Source organism: Nicotiana tomentosiformis, chromosome 11 (genome assembly GCF_000390325.3).
Source record: "Nicotiana tomentosiformis chromosome 11, ASM39032v3, whole genome shotgun sequence".
NCBI classification, from domain to species: domain Eukaryota; kingdom Viridiplantae; phylum Streptophyta; class Magnoliopsida; order Solanales; family Solanaceae; genus Nicotiana; species Nicotiana tomentosiformis.
The window spans coordinates 89,680,692-89,691,571 of record NC_090822.1 but is presented as its reverse complement, the minus strand read 5'-3'; positions in this window follow the sequence as shown (position 1 = coordinate 89,691,571).

The following is a 10,880-nucleotide window of genomic DNA, read 5'->3' as shown; positions in this document are numbered from 1 at the left end:
CTTAATTATTATTATTATTATGTGTGGATTGGGTGGCATACCGCCACGGGTACGTTGTCTAGATCAGGTTGCACTCCGCAACGGTATCATATTTGAATTGGGTTGCATGCCGCAATAGTGATATGTTGAGTATGGTTCCCTATATCTATTCCTGCGTATTTTTCTTTTCATTCTCTAGGAAGGGTTCATACCACCTGTTCGACTATCTTACTCTTTACGCGTGCTGGATAGTTCCTTTTCCAGTGTTCATTTTTCCTTATGCAGCGCATTCGAGTTTGTAGCTTGCTAGAACTTTATTGGCGTCATATGAGATTTTTGGCAGTGTTTGAGATGACTTATTTCCTGAGCAACTTATACTAGGTGAGATGAGGTTATTGGACCTGGGATTAGTGCGATCAGAGTTATGAGGGGTATATTGAAGAGAAAATATTGTTATTAAATTCTGAATGAGGTAATGGTTCTTGTCCGGAGAAGAGACTCCATGAATTATTGATTCTCTAGGTGGTTATGAGTTTCTACATGTCGTTTCGTCGTGGCAGTATTGCGAGATTTAGAACATGATATATATGCGTCACGGGATATATTGCGGGCATCGGATTCGTGAAATTTCAAGCTATTATAGTCGGAGGATGTTATTTTGGGCAACTGACTTATGTAGTGCATGGTGTGATTTTATCATAGATGCATGGTCATGTCTTGGTACAATGTGTAGTAATTGATATGATGTTCGTATGTTAGAATCAGGACTTGTAGAGAAATTCGGAAGTTGGAATTTGGTCCTCAGGTTTATTGGCTGAAACAGGGAGGATTTTCAGTCTGACTCGAGCTATTGTGTCCAAATGGGTTGTGGTAGCACGGGTTGGTGCACGAGGTATTAAACAGTGATTTTGGACAACTCCGGAGCAGTCCCTATCACATTCGAGGATGAACGTATGTTTATGCGGGAGAGAATGTGACGACCTGATCAGTAGTTTTGAGCTCTAGCATGTCGTTTGGCGGTTTGAGGCCTTGACAGCTTCACTTCATGTATTATGACTTGTACGGGTGGATGGAATTGAATTTCGGGAAGTTCGTGATGGATTCAGAAAGAAAATTTTAATTTCGGGAGCTTTAAGTTGGAAGAATTGACTAAGGCATTATTTTTGAGTAAATGACCTCGAAATCAGGATTTGAAGGTTCCAATTGGTTTGTATAATGATTTTGGACTTGGGCGTATGTTCGGGTTGAGTATCCGATCACCCGGGAGTATTTCGGCGCTTAATATGGAAGGTTGGTATTTTCAAAGTTTAAGAAATTCTTAAGTTTGACTTGAAGTTGATTTTTATGTTATCAATGTCAGTTTGGCGTTCCGATCCTTGGAGTAGCTTTGTTATGTCAATTATGACTTGTGCGCAAAATGTGAGGTCAATCGGACTTGATTTGATAGGGTTCGGCGTCGAATGTAGAAGTTTGAAGTTCTAAAGTTCATTAAGCTTGAATTGGGGTGTGATTATTGGTTTTGGCATTGTTTGATGTGATTTGAAGGCTCGACTAAGTTCGTATTATGTTTTAGGACTGGTTGGTATATTTGGTCAAGGTCCCGGGGCCTCGGGTTGTTTCCGTATGCTTAACAGATCAAATATTAAAGTTGTGACTTTTGCTAAAGGCTGAGCTCTGCTGGTGTAACCGCAACTGCAGAGCTATGATCGCAGGTGCGAGCTCGCAGGTGCTGGGTGTGTTGTGCAGATGCGGAGAAATGGACTAGGGATTGTGGAGCACAGATGCGGCAGGAATTCTGCAGGTGCGGACTCACACCTGTGCTTGGAGGGTCGCAGAAGCAGAAGCAGGGGTGATGAGGCTGGTCCGCAGAAGCGAGTTAGTTCGCGCAGATGTACGCCCAAAGAAGTGAGGACCTGACCGCAGAAGCGGTTGAGCAGCTTAGTAGCCTATGCAGATGCGAAGGGCGGATCGCAAATGCGGTGCCGCAGAAGCTAAATTTGTGCTCGGCAGTGAGGCTTCTTTAAAACGGGATTTTTGGCCCACTTTCTCTCATCTTCACTTGGTTGGGGTGATTTTGGAGAGCTTCAAGGGGAGATTTTCATCAAGCAACACAAGGCAAGTGATTCCCACCTATTACAAGTTAAACACATGGTTTGTATAAGGATTTAAACATGGAAATTAGTATAAATTGTGGGGTTATTGGTAGAAAACCTAGAATTTGGTATTTTTGGAATTTGATCACGAAATTGGACATGGAATTTGGAATAACTTAGATATTTTAGCTCATGGTGTTATGGGTAAAGTTTATCTTGGAAAAGTTTTGGAACCCGGGCACGTGGGCCCGAGAGCTGATTTTATAGACTTTTCGAGCGGAGTTGAGAATTTGTTTAAATTGATTAATTATGGGTATTAGAGTATCTTTTGATTGGTTTGCACATTTGTTTGAATAGTTTTGGATCGACAGACATCGGTTTGGGGTGTTAGAGAGGCTTTGGAGCCGGTTATGGAACTTCAGAGCGAGGTAAGTCTCATGTCTAACTTTGTGAGGAGGAAATTACTCCTAGTTTGTTGTGTGTTACTTATTGTTGTGTGTTACTTGTTTGTTGTGTGTTATTTATTGCGTAGGCTACGTACGCACAAGGTGATGGGAGTCCATGCGTAGCTAGATTCATGCCATGTCCGGGTAGACTTAGGTTCACACCATGCTATAACTACACTATTTGAGTTATCTCTTGCCTATTAAATTCGTTTATTCTACATTACGACTTGAGACTAGACTTGTCGTAAAGTGATAGACTTACTGTTGTAGAGATTTGACAGGCTTTATGATAGCCGCGGATTAATTGTACTCTCCTTACAAAATTCTCCCGTGTTATGCGTTCTCATCAAAAAGTCTCTTAAAATATATAACTCACACGACCATTCATGAGTGGGGTCGAGGATCCGACAAAGCTTCTTATTCTAATGGGATCGTGTCGTTCACCTTAGCAGGATAGATACATATATGGTTCGTGTCGTTTGACCATCGGCAGTGCACACACTATGATGGATCGGGTCGTACGCCTCGACAGGATTATGTACCACACTCTCATGGGAACGGGCCGTTCACCTCGGCAATAAAATGGACGTATATATGGTTCGTAAATGTTATGATGGATTGGGTTGTACGCCTCGTATTTCTATAAAATACTCTTATGAAGTCATGCATAATAATTGGCAAGAAGCTAGCATATCTGTGAGTTTTTCCTGATTGAACTGTGACGACGTATCTGGTAAGGTCCATTGTATATATACTCCGATTGAGGAGGTAGCTACTAGCTGAGAGTTTGAGTTATCGTTGAGAAGAGGATTGTACCATGTATTATACTTGTTATTTCGCTTATTTACTCTGTCTAACGCATGTTTACTTCTATTGTAACTGTCTTATTGGACCACTAGTAAGTGTTGATGTCGACCCCTCGTCACTACTTCTCTAGGGTTAGGCTAGATACTTACGGGTACACGTTGATTTATGTACTCATGCTACACTTGCTGCACTTTTTGTACAGGTACACTCTAATGGTCTTTTGGGCGCAACGACGCGGCTATTGTGGGAACTTTACCGTGAGCTGCATTCCATGTTATACTACGCAGCCTACAGAGTCTCCATCAGAGTTATTTGTATTTTCCTATCTAATTTGTATTCTAGAAAGATGTATTTTATTATATTTTCTAGTTGATGCTCATGCACTTGTGACACATGATTTTGGAGGTTTCCTTCAGGCTACTCATTATAGTGGTTCGTGTAAATCTCTTATTTATTCTATAAATTCTATTCTTATACTGTTCAATTAAGGAAAATTATAATTTTAAAATACTAAAATGAGTAATTAAATTGGTAAATCACATTTGGCTTGCCTGACGGCGGCATTAGGAGCCATCACGACCTATAGTGGATTTTTGGTCGTGATATTTGAGGCCTCAAGCAGGTTCGTGTTATGTATTGGGACTGTTTGGTGTGATTGGATGAGGTCCCGGGGGGCCTCGGGTGTGATTCGGAGTGATTTCAGACCATTTCTCCATATTTTGTTGCTGCTGCTCTTACTGGTTCTGGTGTTGTTCATCGCGAATGCGTAGGAGGAATCGCGTTCGCGGGGAAGGATTTTTGGCTGTTGGATATTTGTGCTTCGCATTCGCGACTGAAATAACGTGTTCGCGAAGGTTCGAGGAGCAAAGCTACGCGTCCACGATTGGTGAATTGCATACCCTCGCGAAAGGGAAAGTCGGCCTGGGGGAGATTGGTCTTTGCGTCCGTGATGGGGAGGGCGCGTTCGCATTAGAGCAGCCTGGTGAAGGATCACGTTTGCGAGTCCAACCTTGCGTTCACGAAAGAAGAGTTTGGGACCTGAGATTGTTGAGCTCGCAAACACGAGGGCAGTGTCGCGTTCACAATGAAGGCCTCTTGGGCAGTGTATAAGTTTGCAAAAAAAAAAGGGTTTTTACTCATTTTATCTCAAATCATTCATGGGAGCCGAGCTTCGGGAAATTTTGGAGGAGCTTCTTCGTCACCCGTCACTAGGTAAGTGATTCCTTCACATTTTTAGTTAAATACATGAATTACACATGGATTTGAAAAAAGAAAACCTGAAATTTGATATTTTTGGATTTTTACCACGAAATTGGACATGGAATTGGGAATAAATCATATATTTGAGTTCGTAATGTTATGGGTAAAGTTTATCTTCAAAATATTTTGAAATCTGGGCACGTGGGCCCGAGGGTTGGTTTTATCGACTTTTCTAACGGAGTTGGGAACTGTTTAAATTGATTAATTATGTGTATTCGAATATATTTTGATTGGTTTGCACATCGTTTGAATAGTTTTGGATCGACGGGCATTGGTTTGAGGTGTTAGGGAGGCCTTGGAGTCGGTTATGAAACTTCGAAGCGAGATAAGTCTTCTGTCTAACCTTGTGAGGGAAAAACCACCCCTAGGTGATATTTATGGTTATGTGCAATTAGTTGTGGGTGCTACGTACGCACAAGGCATGTTCTTAGATATTAAGTAGTGATACATTGGGGACATATGTTCTATTATTATTATTATTATGTTCCTTAGAAAATGCTCACGTACTCGTGACACCGGGTTTTGGGGATTCCTACGGGTTGTTCACTATTGTATTTCGTGTAAATTCTATTTCACACCATTTCATTAATAAAAGTTATCATTTTAAGGTACTAGAATGAGTAGTTAAATTGACTAATCATTGTTAGCTTGCTTGACGGCGGTGTTAGGCAACATCACGACCACTAGTGAATTTTGGGTCGTGACACAAAAATTATCATAAAGAGATAATATTATATGACAAAGAATATTCATATAATATTATCCTTATATGGAAATAAGAATATTGCAATTCAAATATATTACCATATAAAAGATAATATTATATGCCAAAAAATATTCATGATTTTTATCAGATTTCATACTTGATATATTAATTTCTTAATAAGAAAATAAAGTTTAAATTTTGGTTTAAAAGCTAATTATATTTATCCATATTTAGCGCTTAGCAGGCTTTTAAACCTTACCAATATCGTAATTAAAGAGCAATTCAAACTCAATGATATTTCTTAACCAATTATTATAGTTTAAATTAAATTGAAAGATAGAAAACTAAAATTCGACTGGGAAGGTAAATATCATTGAAAACTTATTATATGAAAATATATAGATATACGAGTCTAAATTTTGAATGAAATAATCTGGTGGTACATGTATGATATTTTAGTAAATTATTTGAAATCAAAGGTAACATTTTAGTATATTCGTATTGTAATTTGAAAATTATAATAAGTATTGCACATAAGAAAATTAAGATTATGCGTGCATTAGATCTAAAGGTAATTAAATATGCACATTATTTACCTCATTTATTATTTTTAATTTGTTTAGATTTTGAAGACAAATAATAATATGAAAAAATTAATTCATATTTTAAGCTTCACGTTTAATACATTGAAGTGAATAATTGATTAACAATCAAACGACATATATGGTCAAATAATATTGTGATCAAGATCCATTCCAAGAGAGTTACGGGATAGGTGTATATGATCCATGAGTGAGACTACAATTTATATTAAGAATTATAATTTCATCTCCGAAATTGCTTAGTCATTCAATAGTTGTCCCTTGATAAGTGCACGTATCACTTTTAGACGTAACTAAAGATGAGAAATCGAAGTATTACAAAAAATAAAAGGTAGAAAGGCTTTGCATACAAATTTAAGCATTGCGTTGTTCATGAGAAAAATTACACGTTTATTTATCAATTAGTCTTTACGATATATATTTTTATTTATTTTAGTGTTGACTATGATTGGTGAGTAAAGTAAAGATCCGTGAAGTAGCGTTCTTTCATAAATTTTCTCTAATCTTTCCCTTTTATAGCAGAATATCTATTGTTTAATGTTGGATGAGGAGTTTGATTTTTAAGATGAAGTTGGGGGATGAAAATGATTTTCTCCTTTTCATGTATTGAATTAAAAGAGAAAAAGAATTTAATTGGTTCTGACACGTAATACAAAAATAAAAGAAAATTAAGATTATGCGTGCATTAGATCTAAAGGTAATTAAATATGCACATTATTTATCTCATTTATTATTTTTAATTTGTTTAGATTTTGAAGACAAATAATAATATGAAAAAATTAATTCATATTTTAAGCTTCACGTTTAATACATTGAAGTGAATAATTGATTAACAATCAAACGACATATATGGTCAAATAATATTGTGATCAAGATCCATTCCAAGAGAGTTACGGGATAGGTGTATATGATCCATGAGTGAGACTACAATTTATATTAAGAATTATAATTTCATCTCCGAAATTGCTTAGTCATTCAATAGTTGTCCCTTGATAAGTGCACGTATCACTTTTAGACGTAACTAAAGATGAGAAATCGAAGTATTACAAAAAATAAAAGGTAGAAAGGCTTTGCATACAAATTTAAGCATTGCGTTGTTCATGAGAAAAATTACACGTTTATTTATCAATTAGTCTTTACGATATATATTTTTATTTATTTTAGTGTTGACTATGATTGGTGAGTAAAGTAAAGATACGTGAAGTAGCGTTCTTTCATAAATTTTCTCTAATCTTTCCCTTTTATAGCAGAATATCTATTGTTTAATGTTGGATGAGGAGTTTGATTTTTAAGATGAAGTTGGGGGATGAAAATGATTTTCTCCTTTTCATGTATTGAATTAAAAGAGAAAAAGAATTTAATTGGTTCTGACACGTAATACAAAAATAAAAATTATTAAAAATATTAGTAAATGTTATAATAAAATAATAAAAGAACTTTTGTATTATTTATTTCCACAAATTCAATATCACAAATTAGATATAATATTATTTTGATTATAGGTAAAAATGTTAGATGTGAAAAACTAATTAAAATATCACGGTAGATTTAAAAAACGTATAAATAGGAAGATAGAGATAATATGAGGATATTTATACTTTGAATTAATTAAAAATGAAGTAAGTAGATAATACTCAAAAATATTACTGATTAACTTTAAAAATTTAAAAATAGAAATAGAAATATAAATATATATATATATATATATATATATATATTACAATAATACAAAATGGTGGATAATATAATAAAGAAAAATAAGAAATAGAAGTATTGTTCGATTATGATCTGCTTCATTTAATTTTATATTGATTTTTTTATTACATATATTATATTAAAAATCAAAATAGAAGTTGAATTTTTATTTTTCAAAGTGATCTAATATGCTCAAATAATAGAGATCATATTTTAATATGATTAGTATTCTTTAATACTGTAACGACCCGACCGGTCATTTTGAGCTCCAGCGCGTCGTTCAACAGTTTGAGGGTTTGAGTAGTTTTACTTCAGGATTTGATTTGGAAAGAAAATTCTAATTTCGGAAGCCTTAAGTTGGAAGAATTGACTAGAGTTTGATTTTTTGAGTAAACGACCTCGGAATGGATATTGAAAGGTTCCAACAAGTTCGTATGACGATTTTGGACTTGAGCCTATGTCCGGGGCGGGTTTTGGATGACCCGGGAGCGTTTCGGCGCCTATTGTGGAAGTTAGAATTTTGGAAGGATTTCGTAAATTTGGATTGGAGTGCATTTCAATGCTATCGATGTCCGTTTGGGATTCTGAGTCTGGGAATAGCTCCGTATGATAATTCTGGTATTGGGAGCACGTCCGGAAGTGGATTTGGAGGTCCGTAGGTAATTTCGAGGTCATTTGGCGAAAGTTAGAAATTAGAAGGTTTTTGGAGAGTTTTACGGATAGTGGACTTTTTGATATTGGGGTCGGATTCCGATTCCGAAAGTTGGAATAGGTCTGTTATGTCAATTATGACTTGTGTACAAAATTTGAGATCAATCCGACGTAATTTGATAGGTTTCGGCATCGAAGGTGGAAGTTTAAAGCTTCAAAGTACATTAGTTTGAATTGGAGGGTGATTCGTAGTTTCGATTTTGTTTGATGTGATTTGAAGGCTAGACTAAGTTCGTAATATGTTTTGGGACGGGTTGGTATAATTGGTTGAGGTCCCGAGGGCATCGGGTGGAATCCGGATGGTAAACGGATCGAGTTGGGACTTGGAAGAAGGGCTGAGGGCTGTTGTCATCTGGTGTAACCGCACCTGCGAGGTTTTGGCCGCAGGTGCGGAGGGCGCAAACGCGACATAGGAGCCGCAGAAGCGGAGCAAGTCGCGTAGGTGCAGAGTTTTGGCCACATCTGCACAAGCGCAGAAGCGAAGGGTTGAGTGCAGTAGCGGAAGAAGGCGCAGAAGCGGAAGGGGTCTCGCACCTGCGAAGCCGCGGGTGCGACTATTCTTCCGCAGGTGCAGAAATGGCGCTGGGCAGAATGGTTTAAGAGCGAGATTTGGCTATTCTTCTCTCATTTCTCACTTGGTTGGGGGGATATTGGAGAGCTCCAAAGGGAGATTTTCATCAAGCAACACAAGGTAAGTGATTCCCACTTATTATAAGTTAAATACATGGATTCTTTGAGGATTTAAATGAAAATTAGTAGAAATTGTGGGGTTTTAGTAGAAAACCTAGAATTTGATATTTTTGGATTTTGACCACGAATTTTGGCATTTAACTGGAAATAAATTATATATTTGAGTTCGTGAGGTTATGGGTAAAGTTTGTCTTCGAAAATTTTCGAAATCCGGGCACGTGGGCCCGAAGGTGATTTTTATCGACTTTTCGAACGGAGTTGGGAATTGTTGTAAATAGGATTATAATGAGTATTTGAATATATATTTATGGAATTTCTCAATTTTTGACTAGTTTCGGAGGGTTGGGCGTAAGTTTAAATTGTCGGAAGACCTTGGGAGCCGCTTATGGAATTCCGGAGCGAGGTAAGTCTCCTTTCTAACCTTGTAAGAGGGAAATAACTTCATAGGTGAAATAATACGATATGTGCTTCTATTTATGGGGGCTACGTACGCAGAGGTGACGAGAGTCCGTGCGTAGCTACTATTATGCTAACTCCGTGTATTCTAGGACCCAAATCATGTTATACTTGCGATATTTGCAACCTTATTGTTAATTTAAATTGCTTAAATCATATTAAACTTGGTAAATAAATTTTTAAAAGGTTAAACTTCATTTTTCTTGACCGTTAAATGAGAATTGACATTTCCTTGGATAATTGCTCCTTAAAAACTTCTTGATTGACTGTTGAATGTGTTTATCTTTTGTGGAGCGGGCCGAACGCCTCGACAGATTAAATAGATGCATCTATGGTTCGCGCCATTCGACCCTCGACAGTGCACAATTTAAATATTTATATTGGAGCGGGTCGTACGACCTCAACATGATTTGCGCATGATTGAATTGATTGCGTTGGAATTTACAATAAATGATATTGTCTCCTTGGCCTGAGATAAATTGTTAAATAATGGGAAATAAATTTGGAGATTTTTTAATTATAAAAGAACTGCTTACTTACTTCAAAATATTGTGCTTGCAACCGTTTTATATAATTCATACTTAATTATATCATTGATATTCTATTTATAGCCCATAGTAAGTGTCGAAGTCGACCCCTCGTCACTACTTCTTCAAGGTTAGGGGGGATACTTATTGGGTACGCGTTGATTTACGTACTCATACTACACTTGCTGCACATTTTTGTGCAGGTACATATATGTTTAGTGGCCTTGTGGGCGCAGAGGCGCAGTTATTACGGGGACTTAGGTGAGCTGCATTCTATATTATGATCCACAGCCAGCAGAGTCTCCTTCAAAGTACTTACATTTTTCCTGTCCAATTTGTATTCCGGACAGTTATTGTATTTTATTTTATATTCCTAGTTAATGCTCATGCACTTGTGACACCGGGCTTTGGGATGATTATGGGTTGTTCTGTATTGAATTTGTTAAAAGTATTATTATTTACTCTGTAAATCCCCATTCTTTACTATTTAAATTCAAGGAAAATATGATTTCAAAAGTAACCAAATGAGAACCCAATTAAGTATTTATTGTTGTCTTTCCTGACAGTGGTGTCCGGCGCCATCACGACCTTTATGGATTTTGGGTCGTGACAACATGGTATCAAAGCACTAGGTTTACTTAGGTATCACGAGTCATGAGCGAGTCTAGTAGAGTCTTGCGGATCGGTACAGAGACGTCTGTACTTTTCTTCGAGAGTCGAGAGGACTGTTAGGAGCACTTCCCTTCTTGATTCCTCATCGTGCGGTTCGATTCCTTTGAGGTTTATGCCTTTATTCCCTTCTTATTCAGTCTTATGCGACGTGAAGCGCTTGTTATAAATTGGGAATCGAGAAATTTTATTTGGTACTACAGATGTGGTGCAGGATGTTTCTACCTGCGTATTTGATT